This window comes from Aulonocara sp. 'chitande type north' Nkhata Bay, linkage group LG12 (assembly GCF_057382095.1).
Source record: "Aulonocara sp. 'chitande type north' Nkhata Bay isolate Kocher_YH1m ecotype deep benthic linkage group LG12, A_spYH_male_GT1.1, whole genome shotgun sequence".
NCBI classification, from domain to species: domain Eukaryota; kingdom Metazoa; phylum Chordata; class Actinopteri; order Cichliformes; family Cichlidae; genus Aulonocara; species Aulonocara sp. 'chitande type north' Nkhata Bay.
In genome coordinates this window covers 368,204-382,153 of record NC_141355.1, presented here as the reverse complement: position 1 = coordinate 382,153, position 13,950 = coordinate 368,204, and the positions used below count along the sequence as shown (strand labels likewise).

General features: G+C 41.8%; 1 protein-coding gene across 6 annotated transcripts in view; it reads right to left on the bottom strand.

Moving 5' to 3' along the window:
• Positions 1-13,950, bottom strand: part of arvcfb (ARVCF delta catenin family member b) — a 251,388-nt gene that overhangs the window by 28,587 nt on the left and 208,851 nt on the right. The gene's annotated exons all lie outside the window — the stretch shown is intronic.

Genomic DNA, 13,950 nt, shown 5'->3' with positions numbered 1-13,950 from the left:
AAGGAGCAAAGAGGAGAAGGTTGGATCAAGCAAAAAATCGTGACGAGTGGAGCTGAGCTATGAATGTTGCATGGTGAATGGGACAGCTGTCTGGAAAATAGTCCACAGAGATGCATGGATCGTTTCAGGGCATCAAGATGAGAAAGGGGGGGGGGGGGGGGGGGGGCATTTACAATCTACAATAAGAAAAACTGATGCACTGCAGCAATAGCTAAATGATGTGCTCTGCAGTTTGGGGTGGGGGTTTGGAGTTTGGGTGTCCAGCCTTCGGGAATAAGCCTAGATAATCCTGTCGACTGCTGGTGTGTGTGTGTGTGTGTGTGTGTGTGTGTGTGTGTGTGTGTGTGTGTTTGAGAAGAGTGTGGGGGGGTTAATAGAGATATGGCAGTGACTGGAACGAGGACTGACGATAGAGGCCGAGAACTAAAGAAGATGGACTAAGGGGGGTGGGTGTGTGTGTGTGTGTGTGTGTGTGTGTGTGTGTGTGTGTGTGTGTGTGTGTGTGTGGGCTGTGAGGGCCTGAGCCCGCAGTCCAGATGAAGGAAAGTAATAAGGCTTAAACACACACACACACACACACACACTAGAGGTGCGGCTATCTTTGTTACTTGAAAGCTGCCGATAACAGCGGTTAATATTTGATGCCAATACATAGAGCATGCGGATCATTTTCATTCAACTTACAAACATTTGGTGCCTCTTCCAGCTCTATGTTTTTATTCTTGGACAATGGAGCAGAACTGCATGATTCACAGTTCAAAAAGACTCATTTGTGCAAAACCCTCAGCTCATTTTTAGAGCCTGACCAGTATAGGATTTTAAGACCAGCATCGACACCAGTGTTTGGTGATTTAATGAAATAAATTTAATGAGAACATGAAACATAAATATTTGTTATGTGTAGTTATAGCATGACAACACTTTTTAAAAATAATCATGTTTCACTGTCATTGTCTCTGGCTAATATTGGCTGATACTCATTTTTAGCTACCATTGCTTTCTAACTTCCCTCTGATTGGCTGCTTCTTAAAAACAAAAGACTGATGGAGCTGCTTTCCTCACGACCAGGGCCATGTGCCTGAGATGACCATGTAAAGCATATCTATTCTCAATGGCATCACGCAGAGCCAAGAGTAGAAAAACTGCTTCATTGTAGAGGAATCGCTTTACAATAGAGCAGAGTTTGTAATGCATGATGATGGCTGCGATGGTGTTTGGTGGTGGAGGGATTTCCACTATAGGTTAGTGTCAGCAGTCATCTCTCATTTAGCGCTCCTTTCAGCTTCACCCAAGCACAGATGATGCTGTGGTCAATTTTCTTAGCTAATATATTCTCTCCCGAAACACCCTGATAACACCACCTTTATTAGTTAACATCACCTTATGCTCAAGTGTGAGGTGCATTGTCCTTTGCAAGTGCATGCGTATCTTCGTGTGTGTGTGTGTGAGAATCAGAGAAAGATGGAGGGAGAGTTTGACAGTATATTTGTGTGTGTCAATAAGCAGTGCTGCTGTTTTTTCTCCCCTTTTTGGACAGCTGTATGAATTAGGATTTGCGTGTGCTTATAAGAGTCAAATGAAAGGCACTGAGGATGAGATGATTTACTCTCGTCGGCTTAAACGAGCCCATCACCAAATCACACGCGCATTAAAATCCAAAATGCTCCTGATTATAGACCAGTCAAACACACTGATTATGAATGCTAAGAAACCAAAAAGATTTTCAAGTTGCCCTCTACGCGCTCAGTCTTCTCGCTTTATACAGAAACCTTTCCCTTATACTACCCTTTCTTCTTCTCTTCTCTTTTACGGCTGTTATGTAGGCCCAGGAACATTGTTAAAGCTCTGAGACCTTGACCCGTTCTATTCTTCTGTTTACTTGTTCGAAAGGAGAATACAAATCTTTATGCCGTGTTTGATGAAAGCGTCATTTAAATGCCACAATGTAATCTGAGACATAGAGCCGTCCTGACGCACGGCATAAGCCAGACTGCAAGTAAAACCTCATTGGAGGGACAGTTTGATTGGACGCCTGCCAGTGCCCATGACCCTCTCATTCAATTGTACACGAAGACAGCAGTCCTTAGGGTGCATTTAGGCGCTCCTGTTTACAACAGTCTGGATTGTTTACGGCCGATATTTAACAGGTAACAGGACAGTGGCAAATTCTGAAGGGAGGTGCTTTTTTCTCTTCGCTAAGCCTCTGTTGTAGCTCCAGCGAAGCCAGTCAGTACGCCATTAATCTGCTTTTAATTAGATTAAAGCGTCTCTCACAGAAACAGGAAGCAGCACTCTTGTGTCTCGAACAGGGCCAAACAAAGGCTCCAATTGGCAACTAAATCTCACAGTGCTTCCTCCTACTTTCCTGGAACCATTCTTGTCTCATAATTATCACTTTACTCCAACTGCTCAGGTTTGGGGAGATGTGGGAGGAGAATGACATGGTTAATCATCTGAAGAGCCTGATGTTGCCGGCTACTGTGAATTCCTGGCACTTTTTTGGAGTTTCACAGAGCACAGTAGGAGGAGACAGAGGGCACTGAGGGTTTTTGAATAGGAAACAAAGTTAGAGCTGTTATGTTAATGCACTGCTACTGGAGAAGTGCTGGGAATTAGAGATGCCCCACTGTCCTCTGCCAAACGCAGGTGGATAAATGCTGCCATGCATGAACACACACAAACACATAATAATCTTCAAGGACTTCACTCCACTAATGATGTGTAGCACAGTCACTCTCTATGAGCTCTCCTAGGAAAAGCATTATTATGCAAACCTCTTTGTATTTCCAACAAAACACACGGTGGTCCCACTTACATAAACCTCTTGCTCCCCTCATTTGTTTTTCACTCCGTGCCTTATTATCAGTCCTTTTCATCACTGAGTAGTTGAAGCGGGAGTCGCAGTAGCCAAAATGTCAGCTCGGAGCCACTGGCTATTCTTATAATTAGTCCTTTTTCCTGTGTGTTTTATTAGCAGCAACAAAGGCAAAACTGGAAGACAGGGAGTGTCAAGTTAGCTGTAGGTGGCTGAGTGTGCTCAACGGATGACACTCCAAACAGCTGGTGTGGCAGATAGGGAATCAGATTTAATCTCAGCAAGGTGGGAAGTGGGCGTGTGGAAAAAACATTAGCATCTGGGTAAGCTTTTATAATATTTCTTTTTTAATATGTTGGTATACAAGCAAATTATGGTACTACAATGGTAATTTCACTATAAATTTAACTCTCAAACACCACAAACCTTTGGCTGATATGCTCCTCCACCATCACCCATCATGGCATTACAATATACCAGGTCATTTACAGATCCAGACAGTAGTTTTCAATGGTATTAAATGCTTTCTCATTAACTGATATTAGGGCTGGGCGATATGACCCAAAATTCATATCTCGATATTTTTTAGCCGGATGGCGATATAAGATATATATCTCGATATATTTTTTTTAAAGCCATAAAGTAAGAACAAAAAGAGAGTTCTTAGTCAAAGCTGTGTCCCAGATGTCACACAGGCACTTTTATTAACATAGAGCAGATGTACATAAAATTTACTCAAAAATAAATTATGAGCATTTATTAAATAATAATGCTCCATAAATAAAAGAAAACAATGTTGTTTTTGTGCATAACAAAAAGCTCACAATTGTGCAGTCAAAATGTAAACTAAAAGACGCTGAGCACAATAACAAAGACAGATTTCACAGCTGCTCTGTTCCCAACTTGTTCCCAACTTGTACTGACAGCCTGGAGTTTGAAATCCACTTCGCAACCACGTCTCTTAACAGGTGCCATTTATGGTCCTTATACACAGTAGGGTAATATTACGTTGAAGCACAGTACGTATCACTCCGCGAGGCTCAGCCGTAATGCTCCGACAATCCATCAAGCGGTGCAGCTCCGTAGCTTACCAAAGTCGTACTAAAACATTTTTTGACAGATTGCTGAGTGCTGTGTACCACATAAAATCGGTTCGCGGCCATCAAGCACAACCAGAATTCATACATAAGGCGCGCTGTCAACTTTTGAGAAAATGAAAGGATTCATTAGCGTGGTTAGCTCGTTAGCGTGGTTAGCTAGCTAACACATTGACGCCGTCCAGCCCCATGCACGGGGCGATGCGCAGTAACTCGTTAAAGGAGATTTGCAGTGTCCATCTTGTTGCTTCCTGCAGGTGAAGCGATGGGGGAGGAGGGGGAGTTGTGTTCAGTGAAGGAGAGGCGAGGCCGAGTAGCGTAAAGACGAAAGTGGACAAAAGAGAGGCAAACTTGCGGCTCCACAAGTATAATTATAATGTAACATAGACTATATCGATATAAAGGATATTGTCAGATCTTATATCTCGTATAAAAATATATCGATATTTTTTAAAAACTCGATATATCGCCCAGCTCTAACTGATATAGTACTCATAAATATTGTATTTAGGCAATGTATTATAGCATAGCTCACACCAGTAGAGGGCAGTCTCTACTGGTGGAAAAAGCAGCTGAGCTCAGTGAGCTGTGAAAGATGGTGACAAAACAAAGGAACAAAAGCAACTTCTAAATAAGAAGGAATACATCTGCCCCTGCCTGGAAGTATTGTGGACTGACTTCTTCGAGCAAGAATCAGTGGAAGAAGGATGGGAAGGGATTTCTCCATTCTAAATCAATTACATTTAAATGTTATATTAGACTAGTTCTGCTACAGTCACACTCGGGAAAATACTCGTGGCACAACCAGAATTATTGCAAGCATGGTTTGAAATGGCTACTCTGAACACAGAGGCCAACTACTTGCAATCAGTTGCCATTCTCACAGTCTCAGAGCCTGGTTCTGCTGGAGGTTTCTTCCTGTTAAAAGGGAGTTTTTCCTTCCCACTGTTGCCAAAGAGCTTGCTCATAGGGGGTCATATGATTGTTGGGTTTTTCTCTGTATGCATTATTTTAGGGTCTACCTTACAATATAAAGTGCCTTGAGCTCACTGTTGCTGTGATTTGTTGCTATATAAATAAAATTATATTGAACTGAAATAAAATTGAATTGGAAAGTGACTTTGGTGTGTCATTAAAATTAGCCAATCCTCAATCTCCCAAAAAATTTCAGTGTAGAAGAGGTTATTCATCAGTTAAGGTCTGGCACCTCTAACAGGTTCTGAGGATACAGGTTTTCATAGTCTTAAGACATTCTGCACCTCCACAGTTCTTTTGTATTTATCTTCTGCGTTAAGCTTGTTGACTTTAAGTTTAAGTGACTTTATGCACGTGCCTTATAAATGAAACTGCTGTTTCCATTGTCAGGGTGATAATAAAAAGCCAATAAGATGGAGTCTGTCTGGTATCAGTCTGCTGTCAGTTTGGCTTAATGGGATGAAATTGCCAATTACATGCAATCTGTTTGTGAGAATACAACAATTAACTGCAACAAATTGGTGAAAATCACAAATCTGTTGGCATCTAAATACACAGAAAGTTCCATTAAACAAAAACAAACATTAACTACTCACTATTACCTATGCCAGAACCTCAAAGAGAGAACCCTCACTGGGTGTTGCACACTGCTTTTTCTCACTCAATGGACATCATGGCAGGGTCTAATGATTGTGATATATGAAGCTGTTTGTTATTGTCTAAAATATAGTTCAGCTAACTTACCGGCAATTACACTGTTAACAAAAGCACGTGGGAAGGATACAATGTAACAAAAGCCCAAAGTTGGCATTGGTGTCATCTAATTTAGTGGTTGCAAGGATCACATAACACAATACAGAACTCCATAACCTCACGGGGAGAATCATGTCACTGTAATGTGCCATAGGGAAATACTTCCCAGCATATACTTTCACAGGGCTCTTACCAACAGATATTACTTATCAAACCAGGAACGGGGGAAAGTTTCACACCTTTTAACATTAGGATACAATGTGTCTGATTTCTGTCTCAAATGCTTCTTGCCTGTCTTTTTGCTCTTACAGCTATTTAATCACCCATAGACATACAAAGTGTAAATGGGTAGTACGATCTGTGTCTTTATGTAAAGGCATCACTTATCTCTTGTTGCCACAATTTTTTGTTAGTGATAGACACAGTTTAAAAGAAAATGCTTGAAGAGCATGATTATGACTAAGTTTGGTTCCAGGATTCGTTTGTTTAGTTATACTCCATGTAAATATAAAGTCTCCTGTGTTATAATATCTGTTTTGGGGTTTTGTTTGTTTGCATCCAATTTAGTTTTGTCTCATCTGACTGTTGTGACAGCAAGGGAACAGAAATATAAAACCGATCCGAGTCAATCGTCCTTTTCTTAGAGCAGGGTAGACCTTCCTCTGGACATGGCTGCATCCACTATAATAAGGACACACAACACATTGTGAATTTGGCACAAGGAAGGTGTAATGCCAAGAGAAATGCAACGACAGCAGCTACAGAAAGACAGAGAGTGATACAAGGTGCCAGACAGTCTGGAACCAATACTGTGCGGAGTGGATGCTATGCGTCAAGACAGCCAAGAAGCTGAGGGTGAGAAAGTATGTGTGAATGTGCATCGGCCATGTGTCTGTGCAAGCATTATATGCTTATATACACGCTTTGTTTGCCATCTGCATGTCTGGATTAGATGGTCGTGACGTAGCCATCACTATTAGAGGTCTCACCTGGCAGCAAAATGTAGCGCCAGGAGAGGAGATGGAGCAGGGTGGCAATTGGAACAAGCAAGTGGTGCGTTTTTGTGGTTAACAAAGGGGCAAGTGAGTCACTGCAGTCAGCTGGTTGCGGACTAGCATGAAGACAGCGAGGCCAGGAGTCAGCATTCGTTATGGAGGTGTTAAATTCCAAAGGCATGAAAATAGAGAGCTTCTACTTGGTACCACTGCTTGGAATTTGGGAGATGGTGAGGTGTTTATTGTAGGCTAAACTTTTCCTCCTGACTAGAATTGTGTTTATCTGAAGTAGACTTGCCAGCAGGGTAATGACGCAAAGATTCCTTATTTTGAAAAATGGATCTGCTTTATCACATTTCCCTGCTGAGGCAGGATGTTCATCAAGCCTTTGGGCAAGTGGCTGTTTTTATCCTTTTCCTCCACCACTTGAAGCCATAAAGAGAGATATAGCAGGGAGGATTAAAAGAATCAGATTCTTGCCACAGAGCCATTAAGTGAAGTATTTCTCCTCCATGTGAGGTGACAACACCAGAGACAAACAATCAAAGTGGAGCTCTATTTTCTCTAACTCAATTGAGCCCCTGACTTTTCCGACATCAAGAGCTAAGACGCATCAGAGACAGAGATGACTCCGACAGCAAAACAGTCAGTGTTCATTACACTACACATCGAGATCCCCAGTGGGTTGATATCAAAGTGGGTTACAGAATACAATAAATAACAGCTCACACTAGTGTTGTTTGTCAATGCTAAGACTTCTCCGCAAATTAAATGCTTGGCTTGCTAGAAAAACAAAAAAACAACAACAAAAAAACAGTGATGCATGTTACACAGTTGTCGTCTTTGTAAACGCGGGTGTTTTCTCAACTGCTGGTTGAGAGACGAGGGTTGTGGGTTTGCGCGACGAGAGGAGTGCAATAAATCTCTCATGGATGGAGAGAGCACCAAAGTGGCAGAGAGCAAGACAAATGAGAATTAGTACTGGAGGTGGAAAGAGAAATGGAAAGCGCTGAAGCTTTTCAAACCCAGTGTCTTTATTGCTCCGTCACATTGCCCTTATTGTCAAGATATGACTAATTAGCTATACTTAAAGCAGTTTGGATCAAAAAGCTTCACTTGAAATTAGACACAGATTACCAAAAAGATTCATCATGGTGGGAATAAGCACTGACACATCAAACACATCCACCAAGTTTCCAACCATTTCCTCATATGAAAACATACAAGTAGTGTAGCAGTAAAAGGGTATTAGGGTTTTAACTATTGATCATTTTTCTGCAGAAAGAATGATCTCAGTCTTTTCATAAGTCGCAATGATTGCAGAGTTTCTGCCCTGGTGTTATTAGCCAAGGTCCGCTTGGGCTAAAACAGCTTGAAAAACCCACAAAGACACTTTAAAAAGGACAAAACAACAAAGCAAATGTTAGAGAGCTGATATCTGTCCACTTATCTCTACTAATTAGTGACTATAACAGGCTAGAAGGTTTTTGGGAACAGCGTTAACTGCTTCTCATTGCTCTCTCGCTCTTATATATAAACACCTTGACATCTTTTTCTGTCTCACTTGTCACCCATGGTGAGTGCAGAGATGCACCTAAACCAAAGCTCTGTTGTTCCATGTGTGGCTCACAATTAGCGTTACAGAAGGGTACTGGTTTCAAATTAATTGAGGGCAATGTTAAAATGCCCCGCTGCCAGTCAAACTGCTGGTGGAGACCCTGCTCGGGTCATTTTTTTTTTAAAATTTAGTAGTATATGGCCAAGTGCATACAAAAGTAATGATATTTTCACTCACTTCAGTATATCAGTTTAATCTAATTAATATTTAATCATTAGCAGAGTGCCCACATTTTACAACTCTGTCTGCACTATAAAAACAGGGATGGTAAAAAGAAAGAATAATTAAGAGGCTTTCTCTAGCATACACAAAACACTCCCTCTGAGGTAATTACACTAATAAACTCTTTCTTAAGAGTTTAAGATTATTTGATGAACTGGTTAAAATCTGCAGCTCTTCTGATTAATTGCTCCTTCCATAATTCTTCTTCTACCCTATTGCAATCTGGAAATATTAAATATCCATCCATCCATTCGCGTCCGCTTATCCTTTTCAGGGTCGCGGGGGGCGCTGGAGCCTATCCCAGCTGTCATAGGGCGAGAGGCAGGGTACACCCTGGACAGGTCGCCAGTCTGTCGCAGGGCCAACACACAGAGACAGACAACCATTCGCACTCACATTCACTCGCACATTCACACCTATGGGCAATTTGGATTAACCAATTAACTTATCCCCATTAAGTGCATGTCTTTGGACAGTGGGAGGAAGCCGGAGTACCCGGAGAGAACCCACACAAACACGGGGAGAACATGCAATATTAATATTTAGGTATTAATGTTTCTCCTAGGGTTGCATAATTAAATAAACTAAACTACATTGCACTTTTAAAGAAAATGGAAGACGATCTGGCTAGATGGAAGTCTCTATATTATTCATGGGAATCGTCGCTTCAATAAAAAACGCTGGTCTAAGGAGCTTGGAAAGAAAGACGTGTGGACTTCTTTAAGTTTCTGGAAGACGTTTCACCTCTCATCCAACAAGCTTCTTCAGGTCTAAGAGCAATTGGCGGAGAGTCCTATTGGACTCAAAGGCTACGTCCACACTAGCCCGGATAGATTTGAAAACTGCGTTTTCGTTTGAAAACACTCCGTGTCCACACTAGCATTTTCGGTCGTTTTCACAGAGTTGTGCGTCCACAATGAAATGGCCGAAAACGCTTACGTTCCAGTACTGCGCATGCGTGAAACGCAAGAAGATTCAGCCTGCCTCATTTCTGTCTGCTGTTTATTTACTTTCCGGCTCTTTGAAACGTCACGGCAAAATGTCGAGGAAAAGCACCGAGTTTTTTAAATGGACTGACAATGAGGTGGAGTTGTTGCTGCGAGTAACACAAAAGTACAATGTGCAAAAAGTGAGTGAGAGTTAAAGAATTTGAAGAAAAGCTACGTGAAGCATGTACAGACTGATTAATCTTTAATAGGGCTGTCAAAGCAAACAAAACAACTGCTGTATAATGCCCTCTGCTATCTTTGTTTAATTGGTCACATGACTGCATCACATGACTAAAATGTGTCATCGTTTTCAAAAGTCTCCGTTTTCGCTGTCCACACTGCGACGCAAAAGCACCATCTTCAAACGTATTCGTTTTCGAGAGCGTTTTCAAAACGCTGCGTTTTCCTTCAGGTAAAACACCGTATCAGTGTGGATGGGAAGCCAAAACGGAGAGAAAACGATGCGTTTTCAAATGAAAACACATTCGTGTGGACGTAGCCAAAGAGGGTCATGGACCCCCTTTTGTTCCTCTCCCTGATCACACGAGCCAAGGTGTGAAAACTGGTGTGGGTCATAGTCAGCCAAGGTTTGACACCTTTCCACACTCTATCATGTGACTTATTGAGAACAAATGACCCAAGATGTGAGTGGGCGTTAAGGCGTCTGGGAAGGGATCTCGAATCTGGATTATAGATGGCAGACGGTTGGTGTTGTAAGCCCCGCCCTCTGTTCAAATATGGTCATTCACAGTGGACATAGATGGCTTCTTTCACTCCTCTTTCAAACCATCTGTCTTCTCTGTCCAAAATGTGAATATTGGCATCCTTGAAAGAGTGACCTTTGACCTTTAGATGCAGATGTACAGCCGAGTCTTGGCTGGGTCTCAAAAACACTGGGATGTCGTGATTGGAGAAGACTCGCCTGAGTTTCTCTGAGGGGCTGATTGACCCTCTGGGCGTATTAGTGCCAGGACTAAGGTTTGGTTTGTTCTCTGACATGCACTGGCAAGTATGGGATCTTTGGGACTCCCCCCATGACTGCTGTAAGTACACAGTCTTCATCTTAAAGTGCCCATAATGACATTGAGTTTAAAGCTTTTCCATTCTGCAATCTGATCCCACTGATAATATATGCATTTGTGGTCGGAGGCATGTGTAAGAATGATTTTACTGCAGGCCACAAATAAAGTTATCTTAATTCACTTGGGGGAAAAAAATCTTTTATTAGCTGAGCGAGCAGTTGGTCGATTTTTAAAGGCTGAAGCTTGTTTTTTTATGTCTCAAGGTAAAACGCTCTTAGTCCTGGTTTGGCTATGATCTGAACTCTTGTACTCGCACACTTTGGATGCTCTGGCTCACTGAAAACACAAATACATCCTCAGCTGTGTGAGGTGCTTTCCACCCTCCTGCATCATGAGAGTACTCTGACAGTAAAGCATAAGAGCACAGATAAAGGGAAACATATGAAGACTGTAAATGTAAGGTCTAATTAATTAGATACAGTGTTTCCTCAAAGGAAAGCTAACAACTGTTTCTCTGTCCTTTCAATATTTTATTCAGGCTGGAAGAAACCAGGAAGAACCAAGATTCCATTCAGGTTTCCCCCCCTCACCACTCTTAAGCCACTTTCACATATGTTGGAAAAACCAAATTGGAACATTATTATTGGAACAGTCGTCCTTGCTCGTATGCAGCACACATGTGCTATTCTCACACAGCTGCAAATCGGCACAACAGGACATCACACGGACTTGGTGCTAAGGAGTCGGCTGATCATAAACCTTTTAATGCTTTAGAATTGATTAAGTATGATCTATAAGTTAACTGCATAAACCCTTTCACATCTTTTCCGTTCTCCCACCTCCTTCTCCTCTCCTGACCTTTTTCCAATCTAAGGGTAAAAGCTGTGGTTTCAATTAACTGCTGGGAAAATGTTTCAACATCTCAGGGGCTGCCACACTCACAGGCTCTTTAATGGAAAGGGTCTTTTCACAATTCTTAATCACTTTTGTTACAGCTCCCCTCCCCAGTAACTTTGGACTTCTCTAATGACGGGATAAATAACTCCGACCTTCAGTCATGCTGACATTTATATAACATTATTTTATAAGCCATACTTTACACAGCAGCTATTTCTAATCCCTGAACTACATTATTTCTCTTCCAGTGCTCACAGTACATAAAGTTGTAGTCAAATGACACCAATGCTGGAACTACAGCCTTGGACTTTTGCAGTGGGCAAACTTCCTACAGGTATTACACAACTTTTCACTTTTGTTTTCAAGAAACTAAATCATTCAATCTTATAAAAGTTCACAAACGATTTTTTGTTAAATTATTGTTTTAATGTCAGACAGTTATAGTTTTTATCCTTTCAGCCCTGGTGGTGTTTAACAGCCTTTAGATGCTACTGAAAAACTACAGGCCCTTATAGTATCTGTGCACACAGATCAGAGGGCTATTTTTCAGAGATTCAAATTATCATTGGACTGTGATATCGGCTTATTGATCCATAATCTGAAAAATAACCTGTTCCCACACAGGCTAGGTCTACACCGTACGTTATCATGGTAATATACCCTGGTAAGAAGTGAACCGTCTTCATAATAATCCTAAAGTTACATAGTTAAGCTCAAATCCTGCTTCGTAGCTCAGGTCTCTGTTATATCGGCCATCTGCTTTCACAGAACAATTTTGGAAAAACCTGATGTACTCTGACTGCCCAGCAACAACTTAGCAGACACACAAAGTACAGCATTTAACTGCTATTAGTCAGTGTCGGGCATGTTGTGTTACTTATTCACATCTGAAGCTTTTAGTATCTTTAAAAAGTTGTCTCAAAACATGCATCAGACAGCCCTCTAATCACAACCGCTGTCAAAATAAAATGCCCACAGAGCCCTTGCTCTCTTGTCTCCTCTTTTCTTCTTTTTCCAGCATACACACACACACGCACACATAAACAAGATTAATCATTGCCCACTGCCAGGTCCAGCATGCTCCCTGCATTGACCTCTCCCTGCCTGACATCAGATCAGGACTGGGATACACATGTAATCTCCCATATCTCCCTCAGCCTTGGGAGCTGCTCTCGCTCCCTCATTGCAAACGCCCCCCAGGTGACCAGTGGATGTGATGGTGATGGTGGTGGAGGAGGTGGGTAGTGGAGTATGTGCCCCAATCACACAAATACACATTTTCACAGAAAAAACAAACAAGGCACCCAGAGGACTTTTACAGTCTTTCAGTAGCAAGCGCGTCCATCCCTGATGTTTCCCAGTGAAGAAAAAGTGATAAATGTGCTTTAAAAGACATTGTGGGTTTTGCTCTGGTGATTAAGCTTATTATCCATGCATCTCACTGTTGTTATTCTGCTGTGTGTTGAGCTAATAAATGTCAAATATGATTTGTCTGTCTGCGAGCAAGAAAATGCCGGGGCCGCTCTCTACAACACGAACCCATACACTCATCTCAGCTGTGCATGACATTTAGGCCTATAACGATAATTGCTTTCTCTGGAGTCTAAACTCTGACGGGAGTTGTTTCCACACTGTGTAATGCAATCGCAGCACCAGCCTAGCTGCTATAGATCCTCAGCTGCAGTGTGGCAGCTTGGCTTTTACCCATGAAAACCCAGCCAGTGGAAAATATTAATTATTATCCTAGTAGCTCATCTACTTTCCTTTACTTTAGGGGCAATTTAAAAAAAGGCAAAATCTGCTTAACTTGGAAAAGCCCAGCAATTAATTGTGATCTAGTTTAACGAGGGCCCACTTTGACGTGTTAATGTGGCTAATTAACAGTCAATCAGGAAGTGATATGGACTTTGAGTGCCTGCCACTAGACATTAGCCACATTTCTATCCAAAGTACCCAAAGCTTCTACTTACAAAAACTTTTTAATGTAACTAAAAGGTGCTTTGAGAACAATGGTTGTCTGCATTTTCACTGTTCAAGCATCGGAGTACATTAGATAAAGTAATCTGCCGATGTTGTGACAGGTAAATCTGAGCAGCGAGACGGCACTCTGGAGGATACAACCACTTTGGCAGAGGAAACTTGCCAAAGATACACACAACTGTGGTGAATTTTTGCAAGCTTTTTACCAGAATTGTCTGTGAGTTTGCAGAGATAGACAGGGTGAAATGTCAGCCAATCAGCACAGCAAGCCCCACACCCAAAGTTGCTGAACTCTGAGAAAGTACAGCTGCAGAGCGGTGACTTTCAAGGGAATAAATCAATTTCCACAAACTTAGATGCTGGTCCCTCCAAAGGTTCCTGCAGTAAGTTAAGTGGTTGGTAATGAAGGTGCTGATGTGTTAATACCACACAGGGGTGTTTAACAAGGGCATGCGAATTCCACAGACACCACGGACACTTTACTGCAGAGTAATGTACTGTACTGACATACACATGAGCAAATATACATCTTTCTCCTAACTCGATGAGGTTTGTACTGCAGGCTAATTTGCTTTTATGACAGTCAA